The sequence below is a fragment of the Dipodomys merriami genome, unplaced genomic scaffold (genome assembly GCF_024711535.1).
Source record: "Dipodomys merriami isolate MVZ:Mamm:240054 unplaced genomic scaffold, mDipMer1.0.p SCAF_165, whole genome shotgun sequence".
NCBI classification, from domain to species: domain Eukaryota; kingdom Metazoa; phylum Chordata; class Mammalia; order Rodentia; family Heteromyidae; genus Dipodomys; species Dipodomys merriami.
In genome coordinates, this window is record NW_027202993.1 from 711202 (window position 1) to 719065 (window position 7864).

The 7864-nt window shown below is 40.0% G+C and overlaps 1 long non-coding RNA gene across 1 annotated transcript; it reads right to left on the reverse strand.

Annotated features, from left to right (window-relative positions):
- Positions 1-1308: 1308 nt before the first annotated feature.
- On the reverse strand, positions 1309-4549 carry LOC138828814 (uncharacterized). Its single transcript, XR_011372373.1, has 3 exons — positions 4509-4549; positions 1758-1786; positions 1309-1425 (listed from the first exon to the last, which is right to left on the reverse strand). It is a non-coding gene; the product is annotated as an uncharacterized lncRNA (long non-coding RNA).
- Between the last annotated feature and the right edge of the window lie 3315 nt (positions 4550-7864).

The following is a 7864-nucleotide window of genomic DNA, read 5'->3' on the forward strand; positions in this document are numbered from 1 at the left end:
TTATTATTATTATTATTATTATTATTATTGTGCTGTAGAGGTTTTAGTTACAATCGTGTGGTAAGGATTACATTTCTTTTTTCTTGTTTTTGTTTTAGTCAGTAATGAGGCTTGAATCCAGGGCCTGGACACTTTCTCTGAGCTCTTTTGCTGAATAATGGCACTCATATTGAGCCACAGCTCTAATTCCCGGAGTGCATTTTTTTGGACAATTTTACCCTTTCACTTTATCTCTTTTTCTGTTTTCCCATTCTTCCCCCAAAACAAATTTCATAGGTAATTTTCAACATAGTACCAATTGAATACCAGTGTTGCAGGTGTTCATTCTTTGTCCCTCCTTTTCTATGACCCCTTTAACTTCTGAAAAAAATGACAAAAATGAAAGAAAATATATATCATCTTGTTTCTGTTTCCTGGTCACTGGTTATTTTTGAGAATGTGTGTGTGTGTGTGTGTGTGTGTGTGTGTGTGTGTGTGTGTGTGTGTGTGTGTGTGTGTGTGTGAATACTGGGGCTTGAATTCAGGGAGCTGACCTTTAGCTTTTTTAATCAAGGGTGACAGTTTAAGACTTGAACCAAACTTCCATGTCTTGATTTTGAATGGTTAATTACAGATCAAAGTTTCACTGGATTTCCTAAGTAGTCTAACTTCAATTCACTTTCCTCAGATCTCAGGTTTCTAACTAGCTAGAATTACAGGTGTGAGCCACCAGTGGTACTTGGCCTACCTTCTTTTTGTTAAGTAGTTTAAATGTAAAAGACAGTTGCAACCATAGTAAAAAAAGAAATCAATTTAACTTTCCCAGCTTCATTAATTTTTAATATTTTGTCACATTTGATACATACAGAAAAACATTTTTTGTAAATGCTCCTGCAATTTGGTTTTCATATCAGATTTTTCGTCATGATGAACTTGATTTTTATAGCTTTTTACTTACTAAATATTGATGAGAATATGTTCAGAGGGCATTGATGACCTTTTGCTGGCTTTCATGCAGAAATGTTGCAAGCTAACACTTGATAAATTTGTGTGCAAGACCCCGATGATATATCCACATTCTTAGCCAGAATACAGTAGTGCCTGTTACAAATCATCTAGATCTGACAAACCCTGACTCAGGCCTTGTTACCACCTTCATGAATGTCCTCTTAGTGTGCAATACTGACTCTCCAATGACCATGACAGAGCCCTGCTGCACGTTCTCATGACACAGCCAAGGTCACCAGTCAGGCGTGCCACCTACAGTATGATGGGAGACTGGTGACTGTTCATATGGTGGAACGACACAGGAAATGTTAGGTCCTTAAGCTGTCATCAGTCCCCAGGGTTCTTCATGAGTATTCGATCCTAAGATTTAAGGAGACATCAAACTCTCTCTTCCTTGTGCAAGTTGTGGACAAGTTTTTCTTCTGGGGCTGTCATCTTCTGTGGAAAGATATGATCTGAGCTCTATAAGCCATTTTGCTTATTCTAGGCCCTTAGGGTAAGTCTGGCATGTATACTTAGACAAAAAGAAATGTAGTGATAAAAAATAGGAGACAACATTTTTCCTAGTCTATTTATTACTCAAATAGGTTTTCAGATTCTACCAATAATTCTTATTAGTAAGAAGCACTATCTCAAAAATAATCAGTGACCAGGAAACAGAAACAAGATGATATTAATTTTCTTTCATTTTTTTCATTTTTTTTTACATTTATCTCTCTTTCAGAAGTTTAAGGGGGGCTGGGAAGGTGGCTCAGTGGTAGAGCGCTTACCTTGCATGCTCGAGGCCCTGGGTTCGATTCTTCAGCACCACATAAGAAAAAAGAAAAAAGCCAGAAGTGGCGCTGTGGCTCAAGCAGTAGAGCGCTAACCTTGAGCTGAAGAGCTGAGGGACAGCGCCCAGGCCCAGAGTTCAGGCCCCATGACCGGACCCAAAAAAAAAAAGAAGTTAAAGGTGTCATTGAAAAGGAGGGACAAAGAATGAACATGTGCAACATTGAAACTTTGATCTCTAATTAACCATTCAAAATCAAGACATGGAAATTTGGTTCAAGTCGTAGACTGTTACCCTTGATTAAAAAAAGCTAAAGGTCATCTCCCTGAGTTCAAGCCCCAGTATTCACACACACATACACACACACACACACACACACACACACACACACACACACACACACACACACACACACACAAACACACACACACACACACACACACACTAGTCCTTAGTGCTCAGGATCCTGACATGGAGATCAGCCTTTTCCAGCTCAATTTATCCTAGTTCTGGTAAGGACAGCTATTTAAGCTGAAGTTTGGTGGATAATAGTCATTCCTTCTCATTCTTTTTGCCTGTTGGTGTTGTTGAGTCCACTTCAGGGCAAAATCAGTGCCTGACACCTACTTGCTGCCATGGCAAAGTTGGCTGTGACATCCTAGATGTTATGGCCATTTTTTTGTGAAGCCGTGTGAGGACACCCAACCCCACACAATTTTCCCCAAGGTATGTGTCTCCTTTGTCCAGAAGTGCATTCAACAATTCAGCAACCAAAATATCACCCAGTTCCTGATAAACTCAGAGTATGTTTCTATTTCCTTTAAAAAAATTCGACATGCCTTTGACAATTTGTCATTGAATTACTGAAACAGAGTATATAATTTTATGTATTTGTAAGTCTTTGACCATCTTTCTTTAGCTCTTGTCATATTTCTACGTGTTTGCAGCTTGCGAAGGGAAAAAGATTTAATTCAATATAGTCAGACTATCGTTCAGAAGGATATTTTTAGAACCTTGTGGAGGGAATGCCAACTTTCCATCTGGTGTTCTAAAGATGGCCTTCTTGGTACAGGAACTGAGTACACAGTCAAGATAAGAAGCTTGTCCTGATTTCTACTGACTTTCCTCTGTGGTCAGGGAGTTTGATCCCATGGCATATGTTTGTTTGCTACACTGGAGGGCCCATGCCTCCTCTGAAAAATCTAAGGCTTGGGGATAAGAGATACTAAAACTCAAAACCGAGCTTCCTACATCAGTAGGATTACAGGTTTGAGTCTCATGTACTCAACTTTTTTATACATACTAAACTCAGTTTCATTATATTCACTTTCATTATATTCACTTCATAGACAGATATATACAAATATATGTATATAATATTTATGTATAATCAGTGTTATATCTAGAAACACACAAATATATATTCATATAATTATAATCAAATTATATCACTACTTTCTCCAATAACATTTACACTAATGTTTTGCGCAAAAAAACACGCAATTCTAAAATTTTAAATGCCTTTTTAGTTTGAAAAATCATATTGAATCTTATATATTATATAATATACTATGTAGAACATAAAGAATATAACATGTATTTACATATAACTGATTTAATTGTGGAAATTTTTCCTGATTTTGTGTTTGTTCATCTATGTAAGCCTTCTTTCTTCTATTGATGATGGCTTTTACTTTCCAGTATACATAACTCCTATATATTTTGTCAAATATTTTCAGCCCAAAGTAGACTTTTTATATTATTGGAGCCAAATTTTCCTTCCATATTTGCTCAAGGCAAATGAATGCAATGAAAATGTATACAGATTTGAACTCATTGTTGGAAGAGAGTCCCACTTAACGCTATAAGTATTGTGGTATTTGTCCCAATTGACAGAATAGCTTTCTAGGACATCTGATCTGCTATGTTCTAGACCTTTTGTAGCCACCTTATCACCCCATACAGGCATGGGCTGGCTTCCTTGTCACTCTTGTTGCATTTAACAGCTCCGATTATATCCAGTAGGCTCTCTTCTACAGCCCCCTGTCACTCTGCTTCCCCGCCTCCAGAACAGGTATGCACGATTCTTTAGTTTGTAGGTTTAAAAAGAAATATATTTAGGATTCATGAATTCTAGAATATGTCAAAAACATTTACATTTTAATAAAGTTAGAAAAATAAATAGAATGAACCTTTTACAAAAATCAGAAAAAAAAGAAAAATAAGGATTTTCTTAGGAAGGGGAGAAGGAATCTCAAAATCTAGATTGGCCTCTAAGGTGCCTTCAGGCAGAAATTCTGCCTCAGAGTCTTCAAAGGGATCTACTTCCTCAATAAAGACAGGATTTTCTTCCTGAGTCCAGGGAGGGACAGATTCTAATTTATCAACTGGAAATTGGATACCTTGCAAGAAGAGAGATTGGTCTGGGTATTCTGTGAGGAAAGATTCCCTTTCCTCAACTGAATCTAGATTTTGGACCTCACTTATTGGTTTTCCTAAACATACACTGGGGTCATTTTCCATTAGCACATATTTAACTATCACACCAAGAAGTGTTTTTTTTTTTTTGACTGATTTAGAGCTGATCTAGCTGGATTGTGAACATCAATGGAAGACATTCTGTATCGTCTTTTTCCTTGGTGGTATGTGTAGATACACCTGCATCACATGTGGGGTTCAGAATCAGTTGGATGTCCACAGGACTCAAAACCTACTTTGGCCTTTCTACAAATTGAAAAACACCCTCTACCTTCACAGGATTTCTGGAGATCAGCGATGGCTTCCAATCTCCATCAGTCACCATAGACGACATCACTGATGGGTTCTTTATCTGAAGTTCTGCAGGAGCTTTTCTACGGTGATGCAAACCTGAGAATGAAAATAGGTACAGGAGTCTTTGAGTAGACCCTCGTAGTTAAGGTGTCACTAAACTTCCAAGATGATCTAATAGGAGAAGCAGTAGGATTTGAGTTGGGACTGAACACTGATGAGGAGGTAGGCTTTTTCTAATGAGTGGCTACTTCCAAGTTCTTTCAAAAGGAGAACAGACATTACCTGGCAAAGAATATCCATAAAAGGAAATTTTGCCAAGCTGGGGAGTACTAAGGGCTCTTGGCCAATCAGACACATCCCTAGAGACTCAGGTTCCATTCCTACTCACAAGCTCTGGGGCATCTAAACAAGGACTTCTTCCTCTTTTTCTTGGTCTCATGGGTTCCTCCAGCTGGTCCAGAAAAATATGTAAGCGGAAGAGCAGGTCTGAAGAGGCCATGATGAGCTTGACATTCTGTGTCAGTTCTTTCAGGGTGTCATTGTTCTTGGGCTCATAGAAATCATCAGGGTAGAAGTCCATCCACATGGGGAGGATGAAACAAACAACGCTGTGGACAGATTGATTGTTGGGAAGTGGAAAGAGACTCCTGCAAGCAGGATGCTCCTCACAACCCACTTCTAGTAATTTCTCAAATATAATCCTCTAAAATTCTCCCTGTAATAGGAAGAGAAATTTTTCCCCACTGGATCTGACTTGCTACACACAGCCCTCCCTGTCATCCATGAGAGTCCAAAAGCACAACCACAACCACAACTGTGTAATCTGCTATCCACTGATGTGCCAAGCCTCAACCCCCTGTTGAAAATTACAACTGGTGTTCAAAGAAGAAAGTTGAGTTTGATTCAGAAACCTCAAAGATACCAAGTTTTCAAGGATAGAATTCTTTGTGCCAGCGTCCACTTACTTCTTCACTTGTTCAACTTCTTCTCAGTTATGGTAGAAGTATCTGTACCAATGGGAGGAGAGAAGGAAGTTAACTCTATGCTTCTCCTTTTCTGAACTAACAGGACACACATAGGACTCACTAAGTCCCACATGGTAATGTAAACATGACACACAAAATTGCAGATATGTATATACAACTTCATGGTAATTCTGTGAAGATGCTTATGTGCATCTGTCCAAATAAATGCACAATGGCTCATGCCTCTAATCCTACTAATCTGGAGGGTGAGATCTGAGAATCACAGTTTGAACCCAGTCTAGTTTGTAAAAATCTAAATATACTTATCTTCAATTAACCAGTCAAAGGCCAGAATTGGACCTGGGGCTCAATTGGTAGTGTGTTAGAAATGGGACAGCACTCAAGCCCCCAATTAAAGTAAAAGTTGCCTCCTTTCTTCTGTCTATATTCCTTCAAAGGCCTCAAAGATAGTGATTTCCTAGGTGAGCGTTGACGTTGGGTGCCACTTGCTCCTTCCTTAAATCCTAGTCTCTCAGCAAGCAAATTACTAAGGCTCCACTAGCTTATGAGGCACATGAAATATTCTGGCAGCCCAGTCCTAAGGAATTAGCCAAGGACTGCACTTCTTTGTCTCAAGCCAAGCTCCTTTGACTAGACCCCAGTGAAACTGTCTCAGAGATGTACCTAGTATTCCAATATTCTGCCAGGGGGTCTCATCAGCCCTGGGTTTGAAGGAGGAACACTAACTTCTTTTGTTTGTCATGGGGCTTGAACTCTGGGCTTGGGTGCTATCCCTCAGCCTTTCAGCTCAAGGGGAGCCCTCTACCACTTGAGCCACAGCACCACTTCTGGTTTTCTAGTGTCTTATTGGAGAGGAGTATCATGGACTTTCCTGCCAGGGCTGGCTTTGAACCGTGAACCTCAGATCTCTGTCTCCTGAGTATCTAGGATTACAGGTGTCAGTTACTGGTGCCTGGCTTAGGAACACTAACTCTTTTGTTTGTCAGGGCTTGAAATCTGGGCCTGGGCCCTGTCCCTCAGCTCTTCAGCTCAATGCTAGCACTCTACCACTTGAGCCACAGCACCACTTCTGGCTTGTTTTCTGCTTATGTCGTGGTCAGGATTCGAACCCAGGGCCTCATGCATACAAGGCAAGCTCTCTACCACTAAGCCACGTTCCCAGCCCAGGAACACTCACTTTCAGAATATCCAGCAACTGATCCATTGTCCTACACTTTGTGAAGTGGTGGAGGAAGTTTCCCACATAGAAGGGATCAGCTTTCTGGTAGGTAGGGACAAGGTCCATTACCAGAATTTCCAGAAAGCCTGAGTCCAGGCTCCATACATAATAAGGCACATTCAGGGTTTGGATGAACTCATTGTCACACTGAGGTGGTAAAAAAGAATGGATCTATGAAACATGGAAATGAGAGTACACTTCAAACTGAGTAATTGTAGTAGAGTGGATTGAAAAGTGCACAGCAAATATTTTCTGTCTACACATATAAAAGCATATAAGAAGAAGTTTCTAGTGTGGGCTAGGATGAGATTAAATAGGTTTACTGTCATAGTTACACCTGGCCTGAATTTCCTTGTGATTTCCTTGGTTTCTTCTTATAAAAAGTCCTGAGACATTGGATTCGTGGTTGGGCACTGATCGAATGTCTGCAGCATCGAGTGAGGCACTCACACCTCTCATGCTTGAGACCTGAGTCTCTTGACTTTGAAAACAGTACAGGAACATCTTTCTTGTTCCTGAGCCACAGGCCAAGTGAGCTGGCTTGAGCTAACTGTAGGTTACAGTTGCGTGGCTCTCAGAGATCTATATTCTATTCCATTGTGAGTGAGGTAGTATCATCTCTCAGAGCCCAATGATCTAAGCTGCTTGCTCACATAAGACCATCCCCAAGACAAACTGGAGGCTGAAATCTCCCCTCCCACATCACTTTATACACATGTGGACATTGTCAAATCCCAATAGCCTCAGCTAGGCCTAGATACAGGCATGTCTCAACCTCAAATAGCCCTTCCTAGGTCAGATCCAGGCCTTATTTGTCACTATTCCTCTCATCCTGCACAAATCATTTTGCCTCTCAGGGCCCCCTTGGCCTGCCATGTGCTTCTTGCATCAATTTTTGACATCTACTTCCTAAGACATTATTAGGTTTTTGTTTCCTAATCTTACTTGCCTTTGAAACCCCAGTGTGCTTTCATCTGGAAAAAAGGCAAGTTCTTAGCGGTGGGAAAATCAAACAAGTATTGGAAAACACATGTATTGTTACACATATAGACAGACATTTGTACAAGTGTACATTCTTGTAAGATAAAAGAGTATTTTTGAATCTTTTGTCATATTTTATGACAGAGG